At 37.8% G+C, this 21,521-nt stretch overlaps 1 long non-coding RNA gene across 9 annotated transcripts in view; it reads right to left on the reverse strand.

The window, feature by feature from the left end:
- Window positions 1-1,216: 1,216 nt before the first annotated feature.
- LOC146404815 (uncharacterized) overlaps window positions 1,217-21,521 on the reverse strand; it is a 779,473-nt gene continuing 759,168 nt past the window's right edge. For 4 of the 9 annotated variants that reach the window (XR_014841990.1, XR_014841987.1, XR_014841992.1 and 1 more), the window contains one exon: window positions 1,743-3,247. This is a non-coding gene — a long non-coding RNA (uncharacterized LOC146404815). Of the gene's footprint in view, window positions 3,248-14,524; window positions 14,638-21,521 lie in introns of all 9 variants that reach the window. The other 5 variants (XR_014841991.1, XR_014841985.1, XR_014841989.1 and 2 more) reach the window with 3 other exon arrangements.

Raw genomic sequence — 21,521 nt, forward strand, 5'->3', positions numbered from 1 at the left:
CTGTCTGTCTCTATCTCTTTCTCTTTTTGACATTAACTAACTGACCTTGGGCAGGTTACTCAATCTCTTTGTGCCTCAGTTTCCTTGCCTTTACAATGGGAAAAATAATAGTACAATGGCTGTGAGGGTTTTACTCTATTCCAGGACTTATACTGATCACACTCTCAACTTCAATCACTAAATTATTTACGCTGGGTCAGATTATCTCTACACAGACCTTGGAAGCCAACAGCCAAGAAAGGCCAAGAAAGACTAAGAAAGAGAGAGAGCAGAATGTTCCCATTTCCTCTGGAAAGTCCTAAGAGAATCTTACTATTTTGAGAACTCTTATAATGTCCCACTCATCCTCAGAGTCTTTAGCAGCTCCCCATTTCCTGTAAGTACAAATTTATAGCCTGATATTTAAGGATTTTATTAATATTGTCTCCACTTCTCTTTCAGCCCTACTTACAATCACGTCCCAGTCCTGAGTCCCAAAGGACTACTTCCCATATACTGAGTTTTTTCCACTTTACATCTACATCCTAGAATGTTCTCCTTGAGCCTCTTTATTAAAAACCATATTCATATTTCAGAATTTATTCTAGATTCTTTCCAGAAAAATTTCCCCAGCATTTACAAACATCTACACCCATATCCCAGCCTCCCTTCCCCCTGGCAAACACAAAGGAATTAGCTATGACCTCTTTATCAGTTCAACTTCATAGTAATCTTGAGCTTCTATCATGGTGACTTCTTATACCTATATCTTTGTGCCAAACTGTGACTATATATTTGCAATATAGTCATTTATATTCTTGTCTTCTCTCCTAAGTTGAAAATTCCTTGAAATAGAAATTATGCTTACTCATGTGTTTCCTTGGAAATGCCTACCACAGCGCCTAGTTATAAGTAAGACCATAATACACATAAGGCAAGTGGAATGAATTGCGCTTTCTTCTCCTCACTGGGCAATTCAGAGTCCAAAACTGCACATAACCACCCTTCATCAATAACCTACCAACTTTGTAAACTGAAAACTTAGTCTGAATCCTCCTCCTCCTTCCTATCTGCTCATGTACTCAGCATCAAGAATCTATATGCAGTATAAATTGCCAGAAGGGGAGAATGACTTTGATTATAGCTGTCGCTTCTTCTCTTTGTTGGCCTCCATGGGATTTCTTTTTTGAGGCATTCTCCCAGTAGTCACATACCCAGCTAATGTTTACACTTATAATTATTCATGTCATTAGCAAATTTATTTCACCTCTCATTAGAATACACTCAATGTTTATACTAAAATAGAACAACAAAACCAATAGTACATCACAAACAATCTACTCAATCTGATAAGAGCAGAGGGGATTTAACTTCAAAGGGAAAAAAAAAAACTGAAGTTAAGACAGTTCTGCCAGGTTATCATGTTGCCTTTAGTAATTTGTTTGAAGGGAATGAGTGCTGGCTCTGCAGTTGATGCTATGGGAAAATGAAATGGGAATTAATCATGGGAGGATGTCACGGTGCTAGAAAATGGAGAAACCAAGGGGCAATTGACATTTTTTTCAAAGGAGCCTCAGATTAACTATGCCCACAGGGAGTTTGTGCAGCTATAACCAGGACTTAATAGTAATAGTGACATTTATTTGAAAAGAAGATTTCATTATCCTTGATGTCTGGAATTCAGGAATTGTATGCTCTGGACTCTCTAAGAACTATGGGAGAAATAACTCTATTATTTTTTGAGATACTCATGAAGTCTTTCAGCAATGTAAAGAAGTGACTTTATTTATTCATCCATTCTAGATATATCTAAAGAGAATAGTCTCTATATCTGGCTCTCTTTTAGGGCCTGGGACATACAACAATAAACAAAATAGATGAAGAAAACATATAAAACTACCTGCTTGCATGAACCTCGTTTCTAATGATAGGAGACATAAGAAAACAATACAAATAAAATACACAATATGTTAGATAATTATCAATAGTGTGTAGGAGAAAAATATAAATTTCACAAAGAATATGACAGTTGAGTAGATATCTGAAGAAGAGTTCAGGAGAAACATCATTTTTTTTTTTTTTTCATTTTATGGCCACATCCATGGCACATAGAAGTTGCCAGGCCAAAGGCTGAATTGGAGCTGCAACTGCAGACCTGTGCAACAGCCACAGCAACACCGGATCCAAGCTGCATCTGCAATGTACACCACAGCCTGTGGCAAAGGCAAATCCTTAACCCACTGAGCAAGGCACAGGACTGAATCTGCATCCTCACAGACACTATATCAAGTTCTTAACCCAATGAGCCACAGCGGGAACTCTGAGAAACATCATTTTTTAACAAGGAGAGGTGAATTTCATGCAGAACAAGTGTAGAGAATTTGAGGTGTGAGTATCATTGATTTGTACAAGGAAAGGCAAGGAAGCCATTCTGATTAGAACGGGATGAGTGGAGAGCAAGAGATGAGTCCAGACCATATAAGAACTTTTAGGTCATTGTTGGGAGATTAGCCTTTGTCTGACTAGTATGGGACGTAAAGAAAACTTTGAGCAGAGGAGTGACACAATATGATTTATATTTTAACAGAATCACCATCTGCTTTGTTGAAAATAGATAGCAAGAAGGCAAGGGAAGAAACAACAAGACTGATTAGAAGTTTATTGCAATAATCCACACAAGAGAGGCAGAGGCTTGCAGCAGCTTTGTACTAATGGAAGGGGTGAGGAGTTGGAATCAGGTGGACCTGACAAGCAGATATAAAAAAGAATTCAAGGGTGGTTTCAAATCTTTTGTTTGGCAGTTAGTAGTGTTGATAAACAGAGCTTCTATTTCCTGGGGTGAGGAATACAGGCAGAGATGAGAGTAAGATGTTTGAGGAGAAAGAGATGCATAAGGTAAGATTGTCTTGAGTTTGTACAGAGAGTTTCAAATAGTTTAGCTTACATACTGCATGGGGAGTGGGAAAGGAAACAATGGTAAATATTGCTGGACAGGTAGCCCGGGACTGTATTACAGAGGCAGTGGGGCCATGTTGGTACTGGGAAAAGTTTTTGAGGGTCCTTTACCATTTCCTAAAAGCAGGGTTCATTTTCTTCAATATAAGAGTTCCACGGGTGGCTTAGCTCTTCCAGCCTCCAAAGTCACACGTCAAATTCAAGTTGGATTGTCATGTCCTCTGTCTGCTGAATTATCATGTCTGTCTGCATTGCATTACTGCCTGGCTGTAGGACTGAGGGTGGCTTCCCAGCTCTTTATCCCCTCTCGTTGCTATCAAAGAAAAGAAGAGATACACCACATTTCAATGTTAATCCCCATAGTGAGACAGGTAAGTGGTAAAACCAAAAGAGAACAAAACCCAAATAAAGTCAAAGACATCTTACAAAGCTCTGCTAGGTATACCTTCTGTTTTTTAGGTTTGACTTCCTTCTGTGATTATTGAAAGTGAACTGTGAGACAGTTCACTTTATTTAATGTTCCCCAGGTTCCACATGGATGAAATAGATGCTTGGGTATAAGTCCAAGGTGGACTGCCATTTTTATTATTAGTGAAAAATAATAATAATCCAACTTAATTAACTGCTTTTCCAAGTAACAGAAATGTGTGACATGACCTGGAAAAGAGTGCCACATACCACCTGGCTAATTGGATAAGTCAGGTTTTGGGGTCAGAAGCCCCTGACAGAGTGAAATCAGCTGCTCAGATAATGTGGCTAGGGCCCAGAGGAAACCTCCTTGTTGTTTAAGGCTGAAGCAAGGACTAGACTCCACAGAGCGTTTCTTTAATAAATACACTGACAACTAGTTGAAGTTTAACCACAAGTGAAATTTGTGATTTTTAAAAACTCATCCAAGTAGGCAAGATAGTATAAAGCTTGCTGCTTTCAAAAGCAATTAAATGTACCAAAACTTAAAGTCAAGGCAATGAAAGCTAATAGTCTTAGAACTGAAGTACCACTAGTGTTGGGGGAAAAAATTGTTTACTTTTACTTTGCATTCTGAGTCTGTCTCTGCTACTGACTAATGTATGACCTTAGTCCAGGCAGTTCACCTCCTTCTGTCTTGTCATCTTTTGAACTAAAATAATAGCATCAGTTTTCCTTTTAAGGCATGTTAGGAGGAATGGATGCTTATTATAAAGAACACTTAGTTACTGAAACACTGCTTATAAGGATACATTCATGAATATTTTTGAAGAAACACTCTGAATTATAAGCATTTGGATTTGGCCATGGAGGAACCTCTTAAGATGCTTGTAGTTCAGTAGCTAAATGTGACTTAACCACATCACCTTGGCTTTTTTTGTTTGTTCACTTTTGCTGTTTTATCTGTGGCAAATAATTATGTGGTAAATAATCACACTCACTGAAAGAAAAAGTGCAGGACTGAATCGTAAGGGAGGATATGGCTTTCACTCAGTTGCATACCATTCCTTTTTAAACCCCTCGTCCTGGAGAGATCCAGTGTGAACTTCCATTTTTCTCAGTAGAGTGTCGTTTGCATTTCTTCCATTACCATCCTATGCCTTTCATGAAATAATAACAGCTAAATGAAATAGCAGTAACTAAATTTTAATGAGCACTTACTATGTACCTGTGCTTTACGTATTAAAATTTTTTAAAAAACTAATATTTTTTCTATTGTAGAATTGTGGAATTTGAGGCAGGAAGAGATGAACTTTCCCAAGGTCACAAAGCTAGTGAATGGCGGAGATAAAAAGATACAGAGAGAAGGAGAGGGAGAGAGGGAAGAGAGAGAATATAAAATTGCTTAGCACATGGAAGATGATTAATGAATGCTTGCCCCTTCCCGTATTTCCTACCCTCATCCCTTTCAATATACATATGAATTTATTTAGTGGTTAGTACTTATTAATTCATCCATCCATTCAACTTTTTATTTTTGCCAACATCTTCTGAGCTAGACCACATGATCAGAATTGAGCGTAGCTTATTGTGGACTTTATTTTATTGAATCTTCACCACAGTTCTTTTTTTTTTTTTTTTGAAGTACAGTTGATTTACAATGTTGTGTTACTTTTAGGTGTACAGCAAAGTTATTCAGGTATACATAGATATATACCTTTTTCAGATTATTTTCCCTTATAGGTTATTATAAAATACTGCAATATAGGTCCCTCTGCTATATAGTAGGTCCTTGTTGGTAATCTATTTTATATATAAGTACTGAGTGTATTCTAATCCCAAATTCCTAATTTATCCCCACTCTCCTTCCTCTCAGATAACCATGTTTGTATCCTGTGGATCTATTTCTTTTTGGAAAACAAGTTCATTTGTGTCATTTTTTTTTAATTTCACATATAAGTGATATCATATGATATTTGTCTTTCTGTCTGGCTGGCTTCACTTAGTATGATAATCTCTAGGTCCATCCATGTTGCTGCAAATGGCATTATTTCATTCTTCTTTATGGCTGAGTAATAGTCCATTATATATATATATATATATATATATATTTTACATATCACATCTTCTTTATACATTCCTCTGTTTATGAATATTTAGGTTGCTTCCCTATCTTGTAAATAATGCTGTACCGAAATGCATGTATCTTTTCAAATTATGGTTTTCAATGGATATATGCCTACGAGTGGGATTGCAGAATTATGTATTTCTATTTTCAGTTTTTTTAAGGAAATTCCACACTGTTCTCTTCAGTGGCTGCACCAATTTACATTCCCACCAACAGTATAGGAAGTTTCCATTTTCTCCACACACTCTCCAGCATTTATTTAGACTTTTTTTTTTTTTTTTTTTTTTTTTTTTGGTCTTTTTGCCTTTTCTAGGGCCACACCCACAGCAAATGGAGGTTCCCAGGTTAGGGGTCTAATCAGAGCTGTAGCAGGCGGCCTACGCCAGAGCCACAGCAACGCCAGATCCAAGTCTCATCTTCGACCTACACCACAGCTCATGGCAACGCAGGATCCTTAACCTACTGAGCAAGGCCAGGGATTGAACCCACAACCTCATGGTTCCTACTTGGATTCGGTAACCTCTGAGCCACGACGGGAACTCCATTTGTAGACTTTTCGATGGTAGCCATTCTGACTGGTGTGAGGTGATACCTTACTGTAGTTCTGATTTGCATTTCTCTAATAATTAGGGATGTTGAACATCTTTTCATGTACCTGTTGTCCATCTGCCTGTCTTTGGAGAAAAGTATATTTGGATCTTCTGCCCATTTTTTGATTGTTTTTCTATATTGACCTGTATGAAATGTTTGTATATTTAGGGGATTAATCTAACATGATATACAACAATAAACTAAAAATGGATTAAAGACCTAAATTTAAGACCGGATACTATAAAGCTCCCACAGGGAAACATAGAGCACTCTTTGACATAATTACCTTTTTGTATCTGTCTCCTAGAGTAATGGAAATAAAAACAAATGTAAACTAATATAAACTGATTAAACTTAAAAGCTTTTTCACAGTAAAGGAAACCATAAACACAACAAAAAGACAGCCTACAGGATGGGAGAAAATATTCAGATGTAGGTGAAAAAATCCCACATCTGTCTCCATTTTATGATCGAGAAATAGCCTTAGTGATATTAAGCAAATTATTCAAGGTCATAAAGCCAGAAAGTTTTAGCATCTCACTTTTATCATTTTATATATGTGGAAGACAATCAGTGCTTTTCTTCCTTTCCCAGAACACTGTCAAATTAATTATAGTGGACTTAAATCACAAAGGTAAATTCCTCATCATCAGACAGAACCATGTCATACACCTATAGCATTTCACATGTTCTTAGGGGAGATGCATAGTAAATTCTTACTGAGTTTGCAGAGTAAATATTATTTTATTACATAATTGAAGACATCAATTGTATAAAAGGTTTAAATAATTTCCTTAACATCTAGAAGGTTAATATAATGCACTGTTTAAATCAAAATTGTTCCTTTCCATAAAGGGATACTGGGGCTATGTGGGCTAACCCAGATGTACTCTTGCCCTAATGAACATTACACAACTAATTGGTTTTGTGATGTTAATTGAAGAGTTTTCAGAGCCTAAACATTTTACACAGGAAGAAATAATGGAAAATGTTATTTCAACACCTTACCATTCCCCTCTCAATAGCAAAAAATCTTTCACTTTTTCTCTTGGCAGAATTAGGAATAGAGAGTGTTAAGTTCTTCATAGAAACTTCTCAAATCTATGTAGCTTAACATTTAGTAACAACCGATGCAGAGATACCAGCCAAATTATTTCTACAGGTTTAAACTAAAGAGTGAATGAAAATCTGCAGCCTGTCAAAGGTTTCTAAAACATCGAGCATTTGATAAATGGATACTGCCTTTATATAAGCCATTTCAATTTCTAAGGCTTCATTTTTATATTCTGTACACATACCCTGTACATACACACACAAACACACACACACTGGAATACATACCTATATATATATATATATATATATATAGAGAGAGAGAGAGAGAGAGAGAATATAAATCTAAGTGTGCAAATGGAATGGCTACAAATAAAGACAGAATCATTTGTAAACTGTAATAATCATTTCTTCTTTGAAATATATACACATTGAATATTAGCTAAAGCAAGGATTACCCGGCACACGCAGGATCAGTTTTCACTTTGAAAAAATAAAAAAAAGCAAGGGATTGTATAAAAATTTCCCTGAGCATCAGCTATGCCAAAGTGATTTTATAGCTTGTAGAAAACTGATCTAATTGTGGCTTAATGGCAACTAATGACTGGTAAGCACTCCATTCAGTAACAAATGTTCTTGGTATTCTTGCGTTAGAAAATTCTGCAGGCATAGCTTATTAAGGAATTAGACCCTGACTAGGTAAGCACTAAAAGCTCAATCATTGCATGATGAAATAGTTATTTTCATGCAGCTGCAGGAAAATCCAGTAAATCTGAAAAATTGGGGAGGTGACGTGTGGAGGCTGGCACACTGAAAATCTAGTGAAATGAAGCTGTGTAATTTGAGAAGAATGGTGTCCACTGGGAACTGAAAAAAGACTACAAAGCTCAGAACTAGGTGTCTAGTTGGTGTGAGCAAGAGTAATACCTCATTTATACTTTGTGTTTTGTAGTTCAGCTGTATTTATGGAAAGGCTAATAAAAGTCCTTCAGTGAGGGCTCAACCAGAATTTGTTCACAAAGTGATTCTTATAAGTGTTATGCCACTGACCCTCCCCCTCAAACACACACACACACACACACACACACACACACACACACACACATATGTACCCCTCCACATCTGCATGCTCACATACTTATACACCTTGCATGTCTTGGTAATGTTTCTGCATTAATAACATATCTTAGCAATAATTTCACAGATAGAAAAAGAAATCTTTTAGTGCAGGCACTTTATGGCCAGTTTTAATCTTATCCATGCTTTCCAGACTTGACAGAATACATAAGCAAGCAATGGAGGAGGCTTAAGAGGCTTAATGATCATGTAATGAAAAGTTTCTACCTTTCAAATTCTGCTCCTACAAAACAGCAGTGTTTTCTTCATGAAATCTGTTAGAAAATGAGCTAAAAATAAGATTCTCCTTTTGAAGACCTGGTCAGTGAATGTGACTCTTCAAGAGAGTTTTCCAAAACTATTTGATATTGCACTACTCCACAGGACATGGCCTGATTCAAACACTTAACACCTGAGGTGAAACTTGCCTTCTGCATTCAGATTCGGGTCCAGGTATTTTTCACTCTAAGTCTTCAGAGAAATCCTTTCCAAAAATCTCATTTTTTTCTCAAGTTAAGACTGAAATAGATATAGCCACCAGACTGTAGGATGGGAAAATGAGATTCTGGGGCTCGTGGTTGGTGTTTCAAAATGTTCAATCCCTTAATCCCCAAGCCAACACCCTCCAACAAAAATAACACCACCAACAAAAACTCCGTTATGCAAACAACTTGCTTTATTTCACCAGGAGATTTTCAAATCCATTAATTTTTATCCATTGACTGTCTAGCATATGCAGTACTGAATCAACAACCGGCAGTCTAAGACACTGATTAATCAAGATATAAACAGTTCAGAAATACCTAAAAAAAAAAAACAAAAAACACAAGAAATACTTTTGTAAAATACTAATATTTTAAATTGCAAAAGAAATTATCACAGGAAATTTCAAACTTGCTCTTTTGATTTTTCTAACATTTATTTTACAGCTTAGTATTTTTTATATTTTTTATATTTAATTATCAGACTTTGTTCCATAAATTTCTCAGGGTTTGGGAGCTCTCAATTGTTTAATATGATCTTCTTACACATCATAGTGAACTCTGTAGGTCCTTCTTTGTAATGATAAAATCTAACACAAACATCAATTCTAAACTCAGTTATCCAGTGTTTCAATCCATTGCCTCATGAGTCTCTGCCTCTCTGTTCTGTAATCTCCTTCATCCTTGATTGACCCTACAGATACATCATAGACTTCTTTCATAGGTTTTATCACAATACATCTGCTTAAGTGAATGTGATTTTTCTCTGCAAAACTCCCTTTTAAAATAATATTTTAAAATTCCCAAAATTATTCCCTATTGTAAAACTCTAACCAGGTTGATCAGATGAAATACAACTTTGCTATATCTAGTTTGAGATGATTAGAGCTATTGCAAACCCATCCTAACCATGAATAAAGTATAAGAGTACAAGGGATAGGTATTATTATATGTGCATAAATGGTGTGGTATGGGAGCCCAGAGAAAGCAGTATTAATTAGTAAGGACTCCCGATAGAGAAACAGAAACTCACTCCAGCTTGCTTTAGGGTGAAAAATATTGGAAAGGGAGCAAGACAAGGTGAAGGAGATGGAGGATAAGGATTGAAAATTGGCAGGAATGAAGCAAGCCAAGACCCTGCTGTAGAAGAAAACTGAGTCTGCTGACTACTGCATTCCTTACCATTAATCAGCCTGTGAACTTCCTTGCATCACTGACTCAAAATGCAAAGTGCTAGGAACTAGAGTACTGGGAGCTTGATCAATTTTAGATCACATACTTGTCCTCTGGCTGTAGAGGCTTGGGAGGAGAAAGATTTGGCTTGCTAACTTCAAGTTTTGGGGGGTTTTTTGCTTTTTTTTTCTGCTTTTTAGGGCCACAGGTGTGGCATATGGAAGTTCCCAGGCTAGGAGTCCAATCAGGGCTGTAGCTGCTGGCCTACAGTACAGCCACAGCAACTCGGGATCCAAGTTGTGTCTGTGACATACACCACAGCTCACGGCAATGCCGAATCTTTAACTGGCTAAGTAGGGCCTAGGGATCAAACCTGCAACTTCATGGATACTAGTCAGGTTGGTTTCTACTGAGCCATAAGAGGAATTCCTCTAACTTCAATGTTTTAAGAGGGGGAGCTAATAGGTAAGAAGTGGGCCTTGGGAATCCTTCTCCCCCAAATACTGTGCATGCTAAATTCCCTGAAGGTAGAGCAAGCTGCTCATAGGGTGGTGGGCTGGACAGTGATCAGCTAAAATGTCAACAAATGTCTGCTTACAGAGTCTACATCAGTCTTCTTGGTTGGAAAAATGACCCTAAAGCAATGAGTTCCCAAAGAAGTACCATTTAAACTAAATGATAAAGAACTTTGCAAACTGAAGATAATGAAGAATTTTCTTTTAATTGAAATAATTAATTGGTGTACAACAAAATGATTATATATATACACACACACACACACACACACACACACATACACACATACATATACATATTTTTTTTTCATTTTATCTTCCATTATTATTGTAAGATACTGAATATAGTTTCCTGTGCTATACAGTAGGTCCTTGTTGGTTGTCTGTTTTGTATATTGTAGTTTGAATGTGTGAATCCCAAACTCCTAATGTATCCCCTTTCCCCTTTGGTGAACATAAATTTGTTTTCTATGTCTGTGAGTCTGTTTTGTAAATAAGTTCATTTGTATTATATTTTAAATTCCAAGTATAATGATATCATATGATGTTTCTCTTTCTCCGACTTCGCTTAATGTTATAATCTCTAGGTCCATTCATGTTGCTTCAAATGGCATTATTGGAAATGTTGAATATTTTTAGTGGAAAACATACCATATGTACAGAGACCTGGAAATCCCAGCACTTTCAATGACAGGAATGCAATTGCTATGGCAAGACTGTAGCCTGTAGTTGGAACAGTTAAAGGGGATGAAGCTGGAGAAATAAGAAGTTAGATCACAGAGATAAAATGTTAAATGTATTATTTTGGCAATGTGAAGTCCACAGAGGATTTCAAGTAAGGGCTTACCAAGATCAGATTCATGTTATAGGCAGAATACTTGGGTCTCAGTGAAGAAGGTGAATTTTGGTGATTCTCTCAGATCTACTCTTGTTTCCTTAAGCTGTGGGATTGATATTAAAAACGACAACTTCATGTCCATTTTACAGTTTATATTAAGTCTCTGAATTCTTTGTTTCACTTAACTCACCTTGCTGATATGCAAACCTCTTGATATCAAAAGACCTTTCTTAGTATCAAACATCTTGTGTTGAGTATTATATTGTTTTCTGCTACTGTATACAGTACCATGTCCTTAGTGGTTTAAAAACAACACAATTTATTATCTTATAGTTCTGCAGGTTAGAGATTGGCCAGGGACCTCACTAGGCTAAAATCAAAGTGTAGGCTGAGGATCTTTACTGCAGTCTTTCTGAAGGCTCTAGAGGAAAATCATTTCCTTGCCCTTTCTAGCACAGAGACTGCTCACATTCTGCACTTCATTGTCCCTGGCCTCCACCTCCAAAGCATGCAATGTCTGAGTTCTCACATTGCATCACTCTGACTCTGTTTCTGTCACTGCATTTCTCCCTCTGATTCTATTTTCCACTTTTAAGGACCCTTTTTGATGATACTGGGTCTACTTGATCATTAAGGATAATTTTTCATTTTTAACATCAGCTAATTTGCCACATTAATCTTCTGTTGCCATGTAAAACAAGGTATTCGCTGGTTCTGGGGATTAGGATATGGGTATCTCTGTAGGGCCATAATTACCATTTGCATCACAACCATAGCCTCAGAACTACCAGAATTCAGAGGACTTCCTAAATGCTTTTTGCCTTGGCAGAGCATTCAGGCTGTACTTTGTCCATGGTGCTGGATGTCAGTTCTGCTCCCAGACCTGTTTCCTTCTACCTCACAGTAGTTCAGTTCACAGTCACTGCCTGAATCTCTTGAGGAGGTGTAGAATATGGACATAAAGTCTTTCATAATTACAAACCATCTACTGATTACTCTTATAAAAGAAAAGCCCTTTCATAAGCATTCTCATTCAATTTTCACACCAAAGCTTTGAACTAGCTCTTATTTTTCCTCCTATTGACATTTTTCAGATGAGAAAACTAATGTTCAGAGAAGCTAAGCGTAGAGCTAATAAAGTTGGCACTAAAACTCAAGGCCAGGCCTCCTGTTTCCCACTGGTGGTTCTGCCACGTTCTCCACCATAACAGCTCCTCTGCAGGATGTACTGCTGGGCTAACATATTAACATCGCTCCCGCATAGAATTCCTATGATTTACAAAGGAGTCTTGTCACTTCCTATCCACATGCTCCCAGCTCCACCTGAGCTTCTCCTGCCCTTGGTAATTCTCTCTCTACTGCCAGAGCCTCCACTCATGCCTGCCTTTGCAGGTGGGCAGGCTTATTCTGGCTCCAGCCATGGTCTTTTCCTCTCCAGATGGGAGGGAGGAAGAATGAGATGCCCAGAGGGGAAGCAGGCCCTCTCAGAGATGTGGGAAGCTTTAGTGCCCTTTTGTTAGGATACCTGCTGTTTTGCTTTTGTTAGAAATCACCACCAGCCTGGAGATATCAACCTGCAATCTACAGTCACAATCAGATCACACTCTTACTTCCTGGGATTCTGAGAGGACTGACGCTTCACAATGTTATAACACTTTGCAAACTGAACTGGACACCTGGGGAGAAACCCCCTGCAATTAGCAACAGGACCTTGTGCTGATTAGATACAAAGCTTTCAAGGAGTTCAGAGCCTGTGTTGTCAGGGATTTACGGTGTATCCCCTATCCTGAAACTGCTCTGATGCCACAGAAGACACTAGATAGGAGTAGGTCCTTCTTAATGACCCCACTGGAAAATAATACTTGTACAGTATTTTTAAAGTTTCAGATTTTTTAAGCTTACATGATTTTATTCTATTTTCACAGCATTCTGTTAAGTAGGCAAGGCAGTTGCAGGTATCCCTTTTCATTGATGAAGACACTGAGGCCCATCTTTACCTAGCTGGTAAATGACAGACTCAAGATTAGAATTCAAGATTCAGGTTCCAATTCAACTCTTATTTCCCTAGGCTATACTGTTTTCATTGTTGCCATGGGTACCTAATTGAATCTGGGAGACAAGAGTTTTGGGTGAAGTGGAAAAAAAGGGCCTTATTTCATGAAGTCCAGGGCAGCTGATGCTTAAAAACCAGAACTACCTGAAGGCTTTTAGGAAAAGGTTTATAAAGACAGGGACAGTCTTCTGATGGGTTGGTGGTGAGGTAATTGGGAATCAGCATCATCAACCTTCTGGTTCCAACCAGTCTGGGGTCCATGTGCCTGTGGGCAGCATACAATTAACTTCTTTCCCCTGGTGGGGGTTTAGTATCTACAAAATAGCTCAAAGGACATGGCTCAGGATATTATCTATAGCCCTTGAGGAAGAACTAAAGGTCCTTGATTTCGTTTAATGGCTAAAGTATTAGTATTTTGTCTTGCATGACAATTTCCCTTTCTGCATTTTCTCACTTCTCTGAGTAAATTTATTCTTTGACAAAAGTTTTTCTACAGACAAAAGGCAGGTGGGGGTCTGGGAAGGCTTCCTAAAATCCTATTCAGTTGTGTCATCGCTAGCTACCCCCTTTCGCTCTTTTACTGCCTTTTCTATCTCACTGGAAGATGGCTTAAAGAAGTGAAGTGACAACAGACTCCAAATCAGAGAGCTGTCTTCTAAAATACAGTTTTTGATGACAACATAGTTACCTAAAGGATGTTTGCTTTAGGCTGGGGCATCTTTCTCAATAAAAATTCTTCCCTTTTGAATTACTGGTATAATCAATAAATATTATCTGCCAACTTGTAACAGCCCTGTGCTAAGTCTTAGAATAGATTGCAAAAGAGGAAAAGTAAAAGGTAAGGTTACTATCATCACAGAACTTAAACTGAGTGGAGAGGCAAAGTGGAAACCATGGAATGTTCGAGAACCATTAATTTTTATAAGAAATGCATGCTAAGTGTAAGTGCACAAAGAAGAGAATGCATAGAAATGGGGTTTGAACTGAGCATGAAAAATTTAAGTAAGGAGAACGAATTGAATACAGGCTTCATTTTAGTTCATTTTTTTTTTTAAGTTGGGGAATACTTTAATAAAGATTTGGAAGAGAAACTAGGTCTGCCAACAGCCATCATGAGGCTCTGGCAGCTTTCTGATTTTGAAAAACCTCATTTTTATATCCATCTTTTCACCTTTGGATGGATGACAAGGCTTCAACCTACACCTTTGCAAGACTTTGCTATTGAACTCTTACCAGTAGTCAGAGCCTGAAACTGTTCAGTTTTGAATATGAGTCCACATGACTGTAATCATCTACCAATGCTTTCCAGGATGCTCAGCAAGTCTCTGTCCTCATATGTGCACATCCTTGAAGGGAATGAGGATGTTTTTATATAACACAATGGCTTACAACTTTCCCAGAGAATATAAACATGTGTTTTAATTAGAAGCTTTGGCATACACATCTCATAAAAATTCCTGGTGAGCTCAAATTATGGTAGAGACTTATATTTGTCTGTATCTACATCTACTTTTCTTCTTCCAGGCACATGGGAAGATAATCACTCATTGCTTCCTTCTTGAAATTGGATAGCAAGGTTCTGACCAACGGGTTAGGTAGTTACTTGAGTGGCATGTGTCATTTCTAGATCAAAGCATTTAATTCTTACATAATACCTTTATGACTGGGAAAACCCATCTGTACTCCCAGAGTAAGGAGGAAGTGGTGCCTCCTATCTTGGTGTGACAGGCAGATACTGTGAATGAGAAATTAACCTTTGTTACTTAAATCACTGAACATGTTGGAGCTGATGTACTTTGCAGCATAGCCTAGCCAATTCTGAATACGTAACTTACATTTTTGAAGGTATATAGGTGGGAATAAACTCAATCTCCTTGAACCTAGGGTCTGATTCTGACCAGTCTCGCTTTATTTTCCTTAAGGCCCTTGAGTGTTCAGTCTACTTATGATGGGTTTGTATTGTTTCTGGGCCCCTATCCAGCTTGGTAGGCATTTTCTGAAATATTTCTTATGCCAAAGAGATTTATCTTGTCAAAGAAGTTGGACCAAGCCCTGCCTGGGAAGCCTGGTGATAAAACATGGGATCCTTAGGCTTCTGTGGCTCGCCCATCAATTTCATGTTGTTCCATATTTCTAGATCAAAGCATCTGATCTTTCCTTCTGCCTGCTTTTATGAAGTCCTAGGTACGCTGTACCCCAAAATATAAAACCTTGCTTTGTTAGAACACCCCTAGAAGGAAGTGAGTGAAGACATGAATCCATCTTTTCTAAATGTGTCAATATATGTGAGTTGGTGAATGGAAAACTTCCACTAAATGTTTAACTGTTTTTTCTTCCTTCTTCAAGGTGTATTTCCTTTTCCTCTCCCTTAAGGTTCTAGCTGCTCCTGCGTGTCAGGTGCCACCTTCGTTATTAGAGTACACTTCGTTGCCATAGCAATTCGTTTCTACCCTCACATTTTATTGCACTTAGAGTTGCTACAGGCAAAAGAGAATGGGGTGGGAGAGAGCATGATTTTGTTTTCTCTCAAGTGGCCAGGCTTCTTCCTAATCTGAGAAACTTTCAACTCCCCCTAAAAGGGAGAAGTGTCACAGCCAGAAATAGCATAGGTGGTGCATTGTGTAGAAAGACGGTTTTTTTTCCCTCCACCTAAATGAATTAGAAAAAGAAGAACAAAGAAGTCCTAAAGTCAGCAGAAGGAAGGAAATTGTAAAGATCAAAGAAGAAATCAATAAAATAGAGACTCAAAAAACAATAGAGAAAATTAATAAAACCAAGAGCTGGTTCTTTGAAAAGGTGAACAAAATTGATAAACCCCTGGCCAGACTCACTAAAAAGAGGAGAGAAAGAACCCAAATCACCAAAATTATAAATGAAAAAGGAGAAATCACAACGGATACAGCAGAAATTCAAAAAACCATAAGAGAATACTATGAACAACTATATGGCAATAAGTTTGACAATCTGGAAGAAATGGACAATTTTCTAGAATCTTACAGCCTGCCAAAACTGAATCAAGCAGAAGCAGACCAACTGAACAGACCAATCACTAGAAATGAAATTGAAGAGGTCATAAAATCACTCCCTACAAATAAAAGCCCAGGACCAGATGGCTTCACAGGTGAATTCTATCAAACATATAAAGAGGAATTGGTGCCCATCCTCCTTAAACTCTTTCAAAAGGTTGAAGAAGAAGGAATACTCCCAAAGACATTCTATGAGGCCACCATCACCCTCATTCCAAAACCAGGCAGAGATACCACCAAAAAAGAAAACTATCGCCCAATATCATTGATGAATATAGATGCAAAACTTCTCAACAAAATCTTAGCCAACCGAATCCAACAACATATCAAAAAAATTATACACCATGACCAGGTTGGGTTCATCCCAGGTTCACAAGGATGGTTCAACATACGCAAATCAATCAACATCATACACCACATTAACAAGAAAAAAGTCAAAAATCATATGATCATCTCAATAGATGCAGAAAAAGCATTTGACAAAGTTCAACATCCATTCATGATCAAGACCCTCGCCAAAGTGGGTATAGAGGGAACATTCCTGAATATAATCAAAGCCATTTATGATAAACCCACAGCAAATATAATCCTCAATGGGGAAAAACTGAAAGCCTTCTCACTCAAATCTGGAACAAGACAGGGATGCCCACTCTCACCACTGCTCTTCAACATAGTTTTGGAAGTCTTAGCCACAGCAATTAGACAAACAAAAGAAATCAAAGGCATCCATATAGGAAGAGAAGAGATCAAACTGTCACTGTATGCAGATGACATGATTCTATACCTAGAAAACCCTAAGGACTCAACCCCAAAACTCCTTGAACTGATTAATAAATTCAGCAAAGTGGCAGGATATAAGATTAACATTCAGAAGTCAGTTGCATTTCTGTATACCAGCAATGAAGCATTAGAAAAGGAATACAAAAATACGATACCTTTTAAAATTGTACCTCACAAAATCAAATACCTCGGAATACACCTAACCAAAGAGGTAAAGGACCTATATGCCGAGAACTATAAAACCTTAATCAAAGAAATCAAAGAAGATGTAAAAAAATGGAAAGATATTCCATGTTCCTGGATTGGAAAAATCAATATTGTGAAAATGGCCATCCTACCCAAAGCAATCTACAGATTCAATGCAATCCCTATCAAATTACCCATGACATTTTTCACAGAACTAGAACAAACAATCCAAACATTTATATGGAACAACAAAAGACCCAGAATCGCCAAAGCAATCCTGAGAAACAAAAACCAAGCAGGAGGCATAACTCTCCCAGACTTCAAGAAATACTACAAAGCCACAGTCATCAAAACAGTGTGGTACTGGTATCAAAACAGACAGACAGACCAATGGAACAGAATAGAGAATCTGGAAATTAACCCTGACACCTATGGTCAATTAATCTTTGACAAGGGAGGCAAGAACATCAAATGGGAAAAGGAAACTCTATTCAGCAAGCATTGCTGGGAAACCTGGACAGCTGCATGCAAAGCAATGAAACTAGAACACACCCTCACACCATGCACAAAAATAAACTCCAAATGGCTGAAAGACTTAAATATACGACAGGACACCATCAAACTCCTAGAAGAAAACATAGGCAAAACACTCTCTGACATCAACATCATGAATATTTTCTCAGGTCAGTCTCCCAAAGCAATAGAAATTAGAGCAAAAATAAACCCATGGGACCTCATCAAACTGAAAAGCTTTTGCACAGCAAAGGAAACCCAAAAGAAAACAAAAAGACAACTTACAGAATGGGAGAAAATAGTTTCAAATGATGCAACTGACAAGGGCTTAATCTCTAGAATATACAAGCAACTTATACAACTCAACAGCAAAAAAACCAATCAATCAATGGAAAAATGGGCAAAAGACCTGAATAGACATTTCTCCAAAGAAGATATACAGATGGCCAACAAACACATGAAAAAATGCTCAACATCGCTGATTATAAGAGAAATGCAAATCAAAACTACCATGAGATACCACCTCACACCAGTCAGAATGGCCATCATTCATAAATCCACAAATAACAAGTGCTGGAGGGGCTGTGGAGAAAAGGGAACCCTCCTGCACTGCTGGTGGGAATGTAAACTGGTACAGCCACTATGGAGAACAGTTTGGAGATACCTTAGAAATCTATACATAGAACTTCCATATGACCCTGCAATCCCACTCTTGGGCATCTATCCGGACAAAGCTCTACTTAAAAGAGACACGTGCACCCGCATGTTCATTGCAGCACTATTCACAATAGCCAGGACATGGAAACAATCCAAATGTCCATCGACAGAGGATTGGATTCGGAAGATGTGGTATATATACACGATGGAATACTACTCAGCCATAAAAAAAAGAATGACATAATGCCATTTGCAGCAACATGGATGGAACTAGAGAATCTCATACTGAGTGAAATGAGCCAGAAAGACAAAGACAAATACCATATGACATCACTTATAACTGGAATCTAATATCCAGCACAAATGAACATCTCCTCAGAAAAGAAAATCAATCATGGACTTGGAGAAGAGACTTGTGGTTGCCTGATGGGAGGGGGAGGGAGTGGGAGGGATCGGGAGCTTGGGCTTATCAGTCACAACGTAGAATAGATTTATAAGGAGATCCCGCTGAATAGCATTGAGAACTATGTCTAGATACTCATGTTGCAACAGAAGAAATGGTGGGGGAAAAACTGTAATTGCAATGTATACATGTAAGGATAACCTGACCCCCTTGCTGTACAGTGGGAAAATAAAATAAAAAAAAAAAAAAAAAAAAAAAAAGAAAGACGGTTTTTGCCTCTAGTCTGGGACTGGAGCAGGGCACCATGCTTTCCTGGCCCAGGGAGGATTACATCATTCTTATATTTACTCTTTCCTTTTCAGCTTCAGCATTGATACTAAAAGAAAACCAAAAAGTAAGTAGGCCCTCTATCAGTGATAAAGATGAAAGAGGAAGCAGGAGTTAGAAAGTTTTATCAAAGTGCCTTTCAAAGTTCCCTGAATACAGGGATCTCAGGGTGGCCATGAACCCCCAACTTGTAATAATGGTGATAATACTATCTTACATGTACATAGTACCTTTGATCTTTTAGTGTATTTTTACAGGTACTGTCTTATTTTCCTATTTTTTCACTGTTAAATAGTACCCCTTTAGTGAAAACTTCTCCATGAACTATACTTCATATTGATATCTTAATTCATCCATTTTTTCACTTTTTCCACAAATACTTTCATATCTCCTACTGAGTTACTATTTGTATTGAAGAGACAGCATCTTAATCTAATCCTGCTATTATACTTTATCTGCACCAGTCTTATCCAGGAGACAGGTCTTGTTCTTTGAGAATGCATTCTTAGCTTTTTGTGGCTCATGTGGGGACCACCCCAATGTGAGGCACTATGTACACTTTGTAGGTTGATGGAGATTCAGAGTTTGGTCTACTACTATGACTATGGATTTGACACTTAGAATTTTAAAATTGTCTGTCACAGGCCAATCACTTTTGCTATTTGTATACTAAAAAGTATAATTATGTGTTCCTTTCTCAGCATGATATTAAACACAATCAAACTTTATAAATACTCCTTAAATATTTTTGCAGGAGGAAAAAACCTGCGACTTTCAACTGTAATTTTTAAATGTTCAATATGTATAGACAAGCTGCTGTATTTTATATAAATGAATATATTCATAGAACAAACTTTAAATTTCAGAAAACAACACAGATTGTAGGAGTTTAAATTCCTGTTCATATTCCAGTAGCAATGAGTAATGTGTCCATTTTAGGAATAGTGGCAAATGATTGAGGAGGAGTGCTTTTCTCTGCTTACTGGGGATTGCTATTTTGTGGAGGAGCATTTGTGGTCTGGTGACTCAAGGCAGAGAGGTAGGTAGCTGCCCATTCCATCCTCTAAATTCTGCTTCCATTGCTCCATCTGTCCAGACTCATTCTGAGGCCTTGTCTGGGTAACACTCCCCTCTACTGGGGGGAACCAGAACTCCTCCTCAATCCTGTGATCCAGCGCAATGTGTTGTAGAATTTAAAATGCAAGTGAGACATTAGGGGTTGTTTGACAGATGAGGAAATTGACCTCCTGAAAGCATAAGGGTCAAGGCTGTGATTCGTGACAGTTCATGTCAGAGACCAAAGAACTCTATTTTCCTTGTTCTTAGATGGCTAATTTCCCCTCAAAATGCAGAGTAGATAGAATCTTTGAACACAATCCACAACAAAATATATAAATGTATGACTTGCAGCTATAAGAATATTTGTTACACAACCACATATCTACTGCTGCATGAATTACCTGAGCTATTTAAATCTAAGTCAAATGAATTATTCAAGATTTATTATAGACCTTTGCATTATTTGTAAAATCATGTGAATGTACCACCTTTCTTCTTTTTTAAAATATTTCACCATTTGCTGCTTCAACCAAAATGTGTCTTCAGATGGAACTTTACCCTAAGGGCCTATGTTAATGGGAACACTTTAAGAGTAGGGTTTTTTCCAATGGGAGGACCTTAATTGGTATCCTTACTCCTTCTCCCACACGTTCAGGAGGTATTATGTGTTTAGCTAGACCTCATAAAATTGAGATGGGGGAGGCAACCATGCATGTGGGAAAGAGGGGATCTACAGGCCAATGTGTCCTGTGGCTTAAATCACAGTAACACCACACCTCTTAATAATGCAAATGTCTGTCGCTCTCACGTCTTTAGCATACACTTAAGAACCTAGAACTAGGCAATAAAGACAAAAGAAACTGGTGTTCTCTCTCTCTCTCTTTCTTTTTTTTTTTTTTTTTTTTTTTTTTTTTTTTTTTTTTTGGCCACAACAGTGGCAAGTGGAAGTTTCCATGGATCAAACCAGAATCACAAGCAAGGACCTGAGCCATTGCATTGACAACACCAAATCCTTAACCTGGTGCACAACAAGAGAACTCCTATACTCTCTTATTCCACTCTTATTGTAAATCCTTTAAAATAGGTCCGAATTACATAAAGACAGCAAATTATGGCGTAGGGGCAGGAGTGTTCGTGGAATGAGCTGTCACAGGTATGTACATACATCGGAGTACAAAGTAATAGCTGGTGATGTGACAAGAGAACAGGAGACAAAAGGAACAGACCCAACTAAAAGTACTGTGGTCTCAAGATCACTAACAACCCTTTGGAGAGGAAC

This window comes from Sus scrofa, chromosome 3, assembly GCF_054392235.1.
Source record: "Sus scrofa isolate SSC_HxYL_T2T_F1_AM1 chromosome 3, Sscrofa_HxYL_maternal_Yorkshire_Landrace_v2.0, whole genome shotgun sequence".
Lineage (NCBI taxonomy): Eukaryota > Metazoa > Chordata > Mammalia > Artiodactyla > Suidae > Sus > Sus scrofa.